The 11,194-nt window shown below is 39.7% G+C and overlaps 1 long non-coding RNA gene across 1 annotated transcript in view; it reads right to left on the bottom strand.

The window, feature by feature from the left end:
• The window catches only part of LOC143644167 (uncharacterized), a 117,514-nt gene that overhangs the window by 8,735 nt on the left and 97,585 nt on the right, over positions 1-11,194 (bottom strand). The window contains exon 4 of the long non-coding RNA XR_013156538.1: positions 4,202-4,345. This is a non-coding gene — a long non-coding RNA (uncharacterized LOC143644167). The remainder of the gene's footprint in view (positions 1-4,201; positions 4,346-11,194) is intronic.

Here is an 11,194-nt window from a genome sequence, read left to right on the forward strand (position 1 = left end):
ATAAATTCCCATAGAATTCTTATTCTAACTTAGAGATGAAGATTTTACTGTCTATGGTTTTCTTACCACCATTTATCTTCATGAAGTCCTTTTGCTGAAATTTTTTTTTGCCTTGTAATCACAAAATTTTCCAGTTCTGCCCTTTTTAGAAACAGGAACTGGTTTTGTCAATTGGACTCCAAATCTATTAAACCCTATTAAAAAATTAAATTGAAGACATCAGGACACTTACCCTTAAATACGTCAGCATTAGAGTTCAAGATTTGTTTACAGTTCTTTTACAAATACATTGCAGTAAAACTTACATATAGCGAAATGCATCAATCTTAAGTGTACACCCTTCAGAGTTTTAACAAATTCATATATTTGTGTAACCAAACCCCTATTGCAATATAGAATAGCAACATAAATCCAGAAAGTTACTGCATGTTCCTCTGGTCAATCCCTATCCCCTCTCCCCAGAGGCAAACACTGTTGTGATTTTTTTTTCAGCCCACCAGAGATTAGTTCACCTGTTTTACAATTCATATAAATGGAATCAAAGAGTATGTACTCTTTCATGTCTGGTTAATTTTGCTCAAAATAATATTTTTGAGATTCACCCATGTGATTGCATATGTAAGTAGTTTGTTTCTTTTTATTGCTGAGTAGTACTCCACTGTATGAATATTCTACAGTGTGCTTATCCACTCTTTCATGGATGTTGGAGTGTTTCCAGTCTTGGGCTACTGTGAATAAAGCCTCTACAAATATTCTTATATGAAACTTTTTGTGGTTGTATGATTTAATTTCTCTTGAGTAAATACCCAAGTCATAGGATGGTTGTATGTTTAGTTTTTTTAAATTATTAAAGTGTGTTTATTTATGCTTATTTTCATCCTCGCTATGTATATATCCAATCTAAGACATATAAATATTATAATACTAAGACAAAAGTTAAGAATCATAATTGTGTTCTAAGCATTTGAGTCAACATTCAAAGTTATTTTCTGATCCAAATATTTGTATTTAGAACTGCATAAAAAGAAAATAAGAATGTGGCCAACATATTAGATTTTCAGCAATAATATCTGTTGCTTACATATATACAAATACTAATCTAGTCAATTAATCTCACTTCATACTACTTCTTACAAAATTCATCATTCAGTGAACCCATGTCGCTTCAAAATCTTACGCTGTTGTCCTACATAATTTCAATAGTCCTATTTTGCTGCATTGTATAGCAAAGGGTCAATATAAGTATTTAATATTTTACTATGAATTTTCTGATGTGAAATCCAGCTGAAGAGTTTCCTAAATTGACTTTAGGATTGTTGTTCCCTAAGCATAAGAATATTAATGCTAAGCAATGGGTTTTCACAGAAGACATGCCTTCACACAGGACACACAAATAAGAGTTTTATACAGTGTGGAATTTTCTCTTGCCCTCACTCTCAAGGGGCATAATCCTCTGGTGAAGAATTGTTTTTCTATCAGGTGGATCAGTGGATAAAAAAATCTTCCACTTTCATTACGTGTATGAATTCTCTCGTGTTGCACATCAGACCATCTACTAAAGGCTTTGCTACATGGGTGACATTCATATCGAGCCTCGCAAGTATGAATTGGCTTAGATTGATGAAATAGGCAGGATGGCATATATATCATTCATAGAGTTTCCGTCAAGTTTGAGTTCAGTCATGTTGTCTAAGTTTATAAAAATAAAATAAGGTTTCCCCACATAGATGATATTCTTATGGTATCTTTCCAATGAGAGTTTTCTCATATCTTCAAATGCCAGAATAATGAGTGAAGGCTTTCCCAAAGAGATGGCATTCATAGGGTTTCTCTCCATTGTAAATTGTCTTATGTATGCTAAAGCTATAAATTCTATTGAAGGCTTTCCCACATATATGACATTCATATGGCTGCACTTCAGTGTGAAATTCCTCATGTTAACTCAAGAAAGAGCACTGAGTGAAACCTTTCCCACACACATGACATTCATGAGGTTTTTCAACAGTGTGAGTTCACTCATGTTGTCCTAGGGCAGACCATTGAGTGAAAGATTTCCCACATACATGGCATTCATAAGGTTTCTCTTCAGTTTGAGTTCTCTCATCTTGTCTCAGTGATGAACATTCAGTGCAGGCTTTCCCACATACATGACACTGGTGAGTGTTTCTCTCCATTGTAAATTCTCTCCTGTAGACTAAGGTTATAACTTCGGTTGAAGGCTTTCCCACATACATGGCATGCATATGGTTTCTCTGCAATTCTCTCCAATGTGAGTTCTACTGTAAAGTGTAAGGCCAGAGCTTTTTTATTTGATCAACAAAATAAATTTATTGGTTCATGATTTTGAAGGCTAGAAGACCAAAATGAAGGAATTGACAAGGCTATGCTCTCTCCCGAAAGCTGTATCTGTTGAGATTCTTGGTGGCAAGCAACAGAAAACCATGCTCATTGATATAAGCAAAAAAATTAAAAAGAAGAAGAAGAAGATTTTGGTAGACTCTTGGAAAGCTCAAAGAATTCATGGGAAACCTGAAGAATCAGGTGTAAAGCTAGGCAGGGCCCAGCGGAGGTCAGGCAGCAGGGGTCACTGCCAAGGTTGGACCACAGAGAGAGATAAGTACACTACTGCCTCTGCTGTGAACAGTTTCTGAACTCTCCCAGCATCTTTGTGTCACTCCCTTGGGTGAGATTCAAGCACTTTGCTGGAACATCTGAAAAGCTGAGTTTAGGTCATTTTGCTTGAGCAAGGCCAAAGCTTTGAATAAAGGATTTACCAATCAGATGGCATTCATATGATTTACTTCTAGTGTGAATTTGCTTTTTGCTGGTTGAAAGATGACTGGTCACTGAGGGATTTTCCACATACATAGCTGAGTTAATACATATAGAGACACTCTGGATTTGTGAATAAAATTTTCCATCTATTCACTACATGTTATGTCATTCTTTTGAGTATGAGATCTCTGCTTCTGAGTGTAGATGAGAGATCATAGGAGAGTTTGTTCATATACATCCACTCTAAGACATATAAATTCTCCTGCATGTACAGACATCTTCTCTTTTATAGCATCACAACTGCAGAGCTAACTCTTTAATTCGGAAGACTATATAATGTTTCAGACATTAGGTTTGTGAGCCAATTATCTTTTTATAAAAAACCAAGTTATATTTTTGTGTTCATATTAATATTTCCCTAAATACAAACTCTCACATACTTTTTCTGTACGGGGATCCCAACTTCCCCATACTTAGGTGATTTTATTGAATTCTGAATTTATTCCACTACATGGTATGTTTTTGGAAGACCAGGCTTCCCACCAGTGACATCAGAGCTTAGCGATGACATGATGGTCGATGTGTCTTTCCTACAGATAAGTGGGATGAATAGCATTTTTTTGTTTTTTGAAGACCATGTTTCCTGTATGAATACTGGTTTTGGAAAAATCCAATTCCTTTTCTACACAGTTCCTCTCCTTGCTCCAACTGGGAATGCTTGTCTGATTCGCAGAAGTGATGTTTCATGAGACTAGATGACTGATATCACATTTCTGAATAGCTTTTACTGAGATGTGGACAGTAGGGCCCACTCTTCCTGGATGAAGTCTGTAACTACATCTATCAAGTACGATAACTCTGCTCCTGGACCACGCTCCAAGCGCCCTGTGCTGACCCCAGCCCGAGCATCCCACCCCACACCCCTGCCCTGCACATGCACACAGGTGTACCCCAGCCTGACCCACTTCAGGTTGTATGTTTAGTTTCATAAGAAACTGCCAGACCTTTTTCCAAAGTGGTCATAGGAACAGTTTTTTTTTTTTTCAACATCTTCACTACTTACAATCACAAACAACTACCATTTACTGCTCACTCACTATGGACACTGAGCTTAGAGTTTTACTCATACACTATTTATCTGAATCTTATAATCCCATTCTACAGATGAGAAAACTGAGGCACAGAGAATGAAATAACTGCTGATGGTCACACAGTTATTAAATGCAGAATTTGGATTTGGACTGAAGCAGGTCTGAATCCAGCTCCTATGCCTCATAATGTCACCGAGTATATAGTAGTGAAAAAAGAAAAAGATGGCGATTTCTTTTCTCAGGAAATGAATTAATTTCCTAAGAATGAAAATTGGTCATAATAATCAAGAGATACTGTGTTCATCAATAAACACAACACAAATCTAAATTTTCACCCATTATATAGATGTGTTATGTATGGTTAACAGAGAGTTAGACAATTGCTTCTATCTGAGTTCCTTTATCCTCCTGGGCGATTCTGCAAAGTTATCTTCAAAGATGCCCCATCTCTCCAGCTCTGCGCACTCTACCTGGTTCCCCTGTAAAATAAATAAAGGGTTAAACTCCAGAGTCTTTGCTTGGGCTGGTTAATGAGGGCAAGATGCCTCTCCCTTGTAATTAATAAAGGAGCCTGGGGCTTTTCTGGAGAGGTGTATAAGCAGCAGGAAGGCAGGGAGGGAACCTTCTCACCCACAGTTTTTCTAAACTCTTTAGAGCTGGGCCTCCAGACCCAGACCTGCTTCTTTTTTTTTTTTTTCTTTTTTTCTTTTCTTCTTTTCTAACTTTTTAAATGGTATAATATAACATATATACGAAGCAAAGAAAATAAAAACCAATAGTTTTCAAAGCACTCTTCAACAAGTAGTTACAGGACAGATCCCAGAGTTTGTCATGGTATGTTATACCATCAGCCCAGATTTTTTCTTTTAGCTGCTCCAGAATATAGGAGGCTAGAGGGCTTACATATATATATATATATATATATATATATATATATATATATTTATCATCACAATCAACTCTTTTTCTTCTCCATGAAAAATAACATATATACAAAAAGGCAGGGCAGGCAACAGTGGCCAAGTGGCAGAATTCTTGCCAGTTGTGCCGGAGACCTTGGTTTGAATCCCGATGCCTGCCTATGCGAAAAAAAAAAAAGCAATAAATTTCAAAGCACAGTACAACAATTGATTATAGGACAGATTTCAGAGTTTGGTATGGGTCACTATTCCACAATTTTAGGTTTTTACTTCTAGCTGCTCTAAGATACTAGAAACTAAAAGAAATATCAATCTAATGATTCAGCCATCCTATCTTTTTGTTAAACCCTACTTTCTCTGTATAACTCCACATCACCTTTGATCTTTCTATCTCACTCTTTGGGGGTATTTGGGCTATGCCCATTCTAACTTTCTCATGTTGGAAGGGTCTGTCACTAATATGGGGTAGGGAGATGAAACTAGCCGACGTTCTGGAGAGGTGAGCCCTCTAGGTTTCAGGACTTATCTGGACCAGGGACCCATCTGGAGGTTGTAGGTTCTGGAAAGTTACCCTAGTACATGGAATCTTTGTAGAATCTTATATATTGCCCTAGGTATTCCTTAGGATTGGCTGGAATGGTTTTGCTTGGGGTTTGGCAAGTTATGATAGGTAGTAATGCCAGACCTGCTTTTGAGTATCTCTAAGAAATTGGAGGAATGAGCAGGACAAAGGGGGAAGACACCTCTTTTTGAAGAGCAGAGGGCCCGCCTCTCATCTAGGACTCTTTTTTTTTTTTAATTTTTTTTATTAATCAAAAAAAAGAAAAGAAATTAACACAACATTTAGAAATCATTCCATTCTACACATGCACTCAGTAATTCTTAGTATCATCACATAGGTGTATGATCATCATTTCTTAGTACATTTGCATCGATTTAGGAAAAGAACTAGCAAAACAACAGAAAAAGATATAGAATGTTAATATAGAGTAGAGAGTTAAAATAATAATACTAATAAAAAATATATATATATAAAAAGGAAAAGGAAAAAAACAAAAACAGAAGATACAAACAAACAAACAAAAAACCATATTTCAGGTGCAGCTTCATTCAGTGTTCCAACATAGTTACATTACACTTAGGTATTATTGTGCTGTCCATTTTTGAGTTTTTGTATCTAGTCCTGTTGCACAGTCTGTATCCCTTCAGCTCCAATTACCCATTATCTTACCCTGTTTCTAACTCCTGCTGGTCTCTGTTACCAATGATATATTCCAAGCTGATTCTCAAATGTCGGTTCACATCAGTGGGACCATACAGTATTTGTCCTTTAGTTTTTGGCTAGACTCACTCAGCATAATGTTCTCTAGGTCCATCCATGTTATTACATGCTTCATAAGTTTAGTCTGTCTTAAAGCTGCATAATATTCCATCGTAGGTATACGCCACAGTTTGTTTAGCCACTCGTCTGTTGATGGATATTTTGGCTGTTTCCATCTCTTTGCAATTGTAGATAATGCTGCTATAAACACTGGTGTGCAAATGTCCGTCTGTGTCTTTGCCCTTAAGTCCTTTGAGTAGATACCTAGCAGTGGTATTGCTGGGTCGTAATCCATTCTGCCAGTCTATGTCTTTTGATTGGGAAATTCAGTCCATTACCTTTTAGTGTTATTACTGTTTGGATAATATTTTCCTCTACCATTTTGGCTTTTGTATTATATATATCATATCTGATTTTCCTTCTTTCTACACTTTACTCCATATCTCTCTCTTCTGTCTTTTTGTATCTGACTCTAGTGCTCCCTTTAGTATTTCTTGCAGAGCTGGTCTCTTGGTCACAAATTCTTTCAGTGACTTTTTGTCTATAAATGTTTTAATTTCTCCTTCATTTTTGAAGGACAATTTTGCTGGATATAGAAGTCTTGGTTGGCAGTTTTTCTCTTTTAGTAATTTAAATATATCCTCCCACTGTCTTCTAGCTTCCATGGTTTCTGCTGAGAAATCTACACATAGTCTTATTGGGTTTCCCTTGTATGTGACAGATTGTTTTTCTCTTGCTGCTTTCAAGATCCTCTCTTTCTCTTTGACATCTGACATTCTAACTAGTAAGTGTCTTGGAGAACGCCTATTTGGGTCTATTCTCTTTGGGGTGCACTGCACTTCTTGGATCTGCAAATTTAGGTCTTTCATAAGAGTTGGGAAATTTTCAGTGATAATTTCTTCCATTAGTTTTTCTCCTCCTTTTCCCTTCTCTTCTCCTTCTGGGACACCCACAACACGTATATTTGTGCGCTTCATATTGTCATTCAGTTCCCTGATCCCCTGCTCAAGTTTTTCCATTCCTTTCCCTATAGTTTCTGTTTCTTTTTGGAATTCAGATGTTCCATCCTCCAGTTCACTAATTGTAGCTTCTGTCTCTTTAGATCTACCGTTGTAGGTATCCATTGTTTTTTCCGTTTTTTCTTCTTTGTCCTTCACTCCCATAAGTTCTGTGATTTGTTTTTTCAGATTTTCTATTTTTTCTTTTTGTTCAGCCCATGTCTTCTTCATGTCCTCCCTCAATTTATTGATTTGTTTTTTGAAGAGGTTTTCCATTTCTGTTCGTATATTCAGCATTAGTTGTCTCAGCTCCTGTATCTCATTTGAACTATTGGTTTGTTCCTTTGACTGGGCCATATCTTCAATTTTCTGAGCATCATCCATTATTTTCTGCTGGTGTCTGGGCATTTGATCAGATTCCCTGGGTGTGGGACCCGGCTGGTTGAAAGGTTTTTCTGTGTAATCTCTGGGCTCTGTTTTTCTTTTCCTGCCCAGTAGGTGGCGCTCGTGGCGCTCGTCTGTCTGCGGGTCCCGAGTCTCGCAGTTGGCCCAGGAAACCGCACACGTGGGGGGGGGGTCGCTGGCCGCAGCAACTTGGGGAAGTGCCAGTCCAAATTGCCCAGCTGGCCCGAGACACCAAGCGTGGCGGGAGGGCCCCGCTATCCAACGTTTCCAGTCGGACCGGGAAGCCACGTGTGTGGAAAGGACCCCGGTCGCCAGCCGCCCCGGCCGGGAAATCGCGCGCCCCTCGGATATCTCACCGCAGCGGATTCTCCCTGCCCGTTCAGCCGTTCCAGAATGGGGTACGCTGTCTTTTTGGTCTCTGTCGTGGCTCTGGGAGCTGTTTCGTATTGTTTCTGTTTGTTTAGTTGCTTTTCTGGAGGAGGAACTAAGACCCGTGCGTCTTACTAAGCCGCCATCTTCTCCAGAAGTCTTCATCTAGGACTCTTGACATCCCAACCTCCCTCTCTCATCTTTGAAAAGATCTTTAAGCAAGAGCAAGTTTCACAAAATAAGAGTAATAAATTGGAATTGATGGTTTACGAAATCTGGGAGTCCCCAGTCTTTTGAAAACATAAAATATTATGTTTAACCTTCATTCTAGCCTCAGGGCCAGGGCCCTAGAAGAAAGCAGAGAGAATAAATGGTTGTTGATGTCTCAAGTCTGTCCCTCTTTTTAATGGTCTAGGAAATACCATAGTAATTCCCCTCTAGGGAGGGTCTACTCTGGTCACATAATAACCACCCCCACTGGTATATTTGTCAAAGTAAGCCACGCTTAGGATGGTATTTTAGTTTCCTTGGCTAAGAGTGTGTGTGGCTGCACATGGCTTTGAGGCTAAGAGTAAGTCTAAATCAAGGCACTGACAAGGCAATGTCAACATCTAAGACTGGTATTCTGAGCCGGGCTGCCAGTGATCCTCAGTCCTGAGCTCCTCTGTCACAGGGCAAAGCACGCGGTAGCTTCTCCTGGCCTCTCAGTTCTCTACTGGGTTCTGGTGACTTTTAGCTTCTTGCTTCCTGTGGTTTCCCTCCTGTCTGATTTTCATTCCTCTTAGGAAGGACTCCAGTAATAGGATTAAGACCCATCCTGATTGAGTTGGGCCACACCTTAGCTGAGTAACCTCATCAGAAGATCCTACTTCCAATGGCTTCACACCCACAGGAATGGATTAAGTGTGAGAACGTGTTTTTCTGGGGTACGTATAGCTCCAACCCTCCACACTTGGCAAATGAGGGTCCTCACCATCTGTGTCCAGCCTTTTTCCAGGATCCTGGCCTGCCACTCCTCCTGGTGTTCAAAGTTTGAGGAATTGCTTGCTGGTTCCAGGAAGCACCACATTTTCAACCCATTTGCCCCAGCTGAAATGCCTTTGTTTCTCCTTTTTCTTTCCAGAATTCCCACTCATCCTTTAAGGATCCCAGTTTAAACAGCACAAATATGGTGCTAATTTGTTTACATACACACACACATTGTTGAAACACCCTGATTCAACTATGATTTCCTCCCAAGCAGAAATGCCTAATTCTATTCTGTGTGTCTAGCCCAGCATATAACAAGAATTTAACAAAATTTTTCTGAGAGTAAGAAAGATAAGGACAGAACAAAACTTTTGAGTAAACCAATGCTTTAATGGAACCATGCTAACAGCTAAGTTATTTTTTTTCACTTCACAGACCACTGATTTATTTTGCAGTGAAAAATAACTGCCTGCAGTGTGGAGAAAGACAACAATATTTACAAATATTTATACAGGTCATTTGTCCTTTTTTGAGCCCCCACTGAGTTTCCTACTGGCCAAGGTCCAGACACCCATCAGAAATATTTTGGGGAAATGTGTGGAGTGTTGGTATAGATCAGGCGCTTTCAAAACAATTGTTATTCCATAAATTTTAATGACAATCAGGATTTTTCTCAAAAGTGGTGTTTCTGAAAGCTTCACTTTTTTCCCTTTTAATCTCCAGAACTCCTCTTCCCTTTCCCTTCTTTGCTTAGACACAAACTACAGTTTAGGCTTACCTGGATGCCTCCAGCTTTGATCAAAGCCCTTGATAAATTTATATAGAGAAAGCCCTCAGAGCCAAAACAAACAAACAAAAACAAAACAAAACCAAAAACCCATTCCCTACCTTCTCTTTGGGTTCCCTCTTGAGTTTCCTCTTAATATCTTTTGAAATTTGAAATCCCCACCAAGGCAGCTGACCCAGACGGTCAATCAACCCGATTCCTTGTTTGGACGCAATACAAAATAAAGCCCACCTGCGCTAAATCTGCCCCTATACAATGGGCAACCCCCAATCAAATTAATTGGACTCTAACTTCCTTTTTATCTCTATAAAAAATTATTCACCATCCCTAGAAGCCCAAAGCTACTTCCGTTCTTGCAAGTGATCTGGCTTCCTTTGCTGTAACAAAATTCTGGTGTCCCAAATAAAATGCCATAGTCTGCAAATTCGACTCTGATTTGTCTCTCAACACCCAGCTAACCTGCTTCCTGGGGATTCTGAGGGGCAAGCATCCTTTTTATTCAATTTTCTCTTCTTACCAAGTTCAGCCCTTGGTCCCTTTATTTCCCAGGGAGGGGAAAGGGGAAACTGAAGCCACTCCCGCTAACTGGAAAGAACTGGGCGTTGCTGGGCATACAGCCAGAACTTGAACTCTGCTGAGGAATGGGGTCTGGGCAGCTGCTAACCCTCAGGGCAGGGCTGGCAGCCAGCTCACGGGGTGGCTGACTACCTGGGGAGAGAGTCTTCTCCTCACAACGGGCAGTTTGTTTGGTTCTTCCTGCCCTGACTCCTCTCCTGCTGTTTTCCACTTCATCTCTGAGCTCTGTGGTAACTCTACCTCTCACCGAAGTTGGCAATTTGCTGTAGACTTCAAAACCCCAGCTCTACCTCTCCTTCCTCTAGTGCCGCCCAGCCCTGCAAAGTTGAAAGCCAACAAAAAGTTGGGAGTTTCCTTAACTCCTTTTCTTCTCTCAGGTTTCTGGAGCTGAACTGTTCTGACCTACATACTAGGAAGACTCCTAGCCATTTTGAAAGTTCCCTTAGCATCTGATTTTAGATTGATCTCTAACTGAGCGGCTGACTAAGGAGCCAAACACTCCCTTTTCAGGACACTCATTAGAAGAAAAATGTGTCGTTTTTAGGGGCAAAGGTTGTCATTGTGTCTTTCCCTATTTTGCCTCATGCCCATGTCATCTTTGTCCTACTGCTTTTTCCCCCCTTCATTTCTGTAATTGGCCTCTTTTGGTGACTCTCCTTTCTTCCCTCTTTATGATGTTTTATTTTTTCAAGTCAGCTTGTCCCTTCCTCCTGCTCTTGGCAATCCTCTCTGTTCCAGGGTTTAACTAGATTTTATGAATCACTAAAGAGTTTCTAGATTACTAATCCAGGGATAAGGGCAATTCGTTACTCTTCAGGGTTAGGCTCCTGGTCAAGCCTACTTCCTTCAAAATATTTTTAAAAATGCCTGTTAAAACCTTTGTCTGGCTCTCCTCTTCATTTGAGGATGAAGGCTGATCTTTCAATTGCACGTGGGATCTTCACCCCCCTCCGACTGCTATTTCAATACTGCTTCATTCCAGA

The sequence above is a fragment of the Tamandua tetradactyla genome, chromosome 8 (genome assembly GCF_023851605.1).
Source record: "Tamandua tetradactyla isolate mTamTet1 chromosome 8, mTamTet1.pri, whole genome shotgun sequence".
Taxonomy (NCBI): domain Eukaryota; kingdom Metazoa; phylum Chordata; class Mammalia; order Pilosa; family Myrmecophagidae; genus Tamandua; species Tamandua tetradactyla.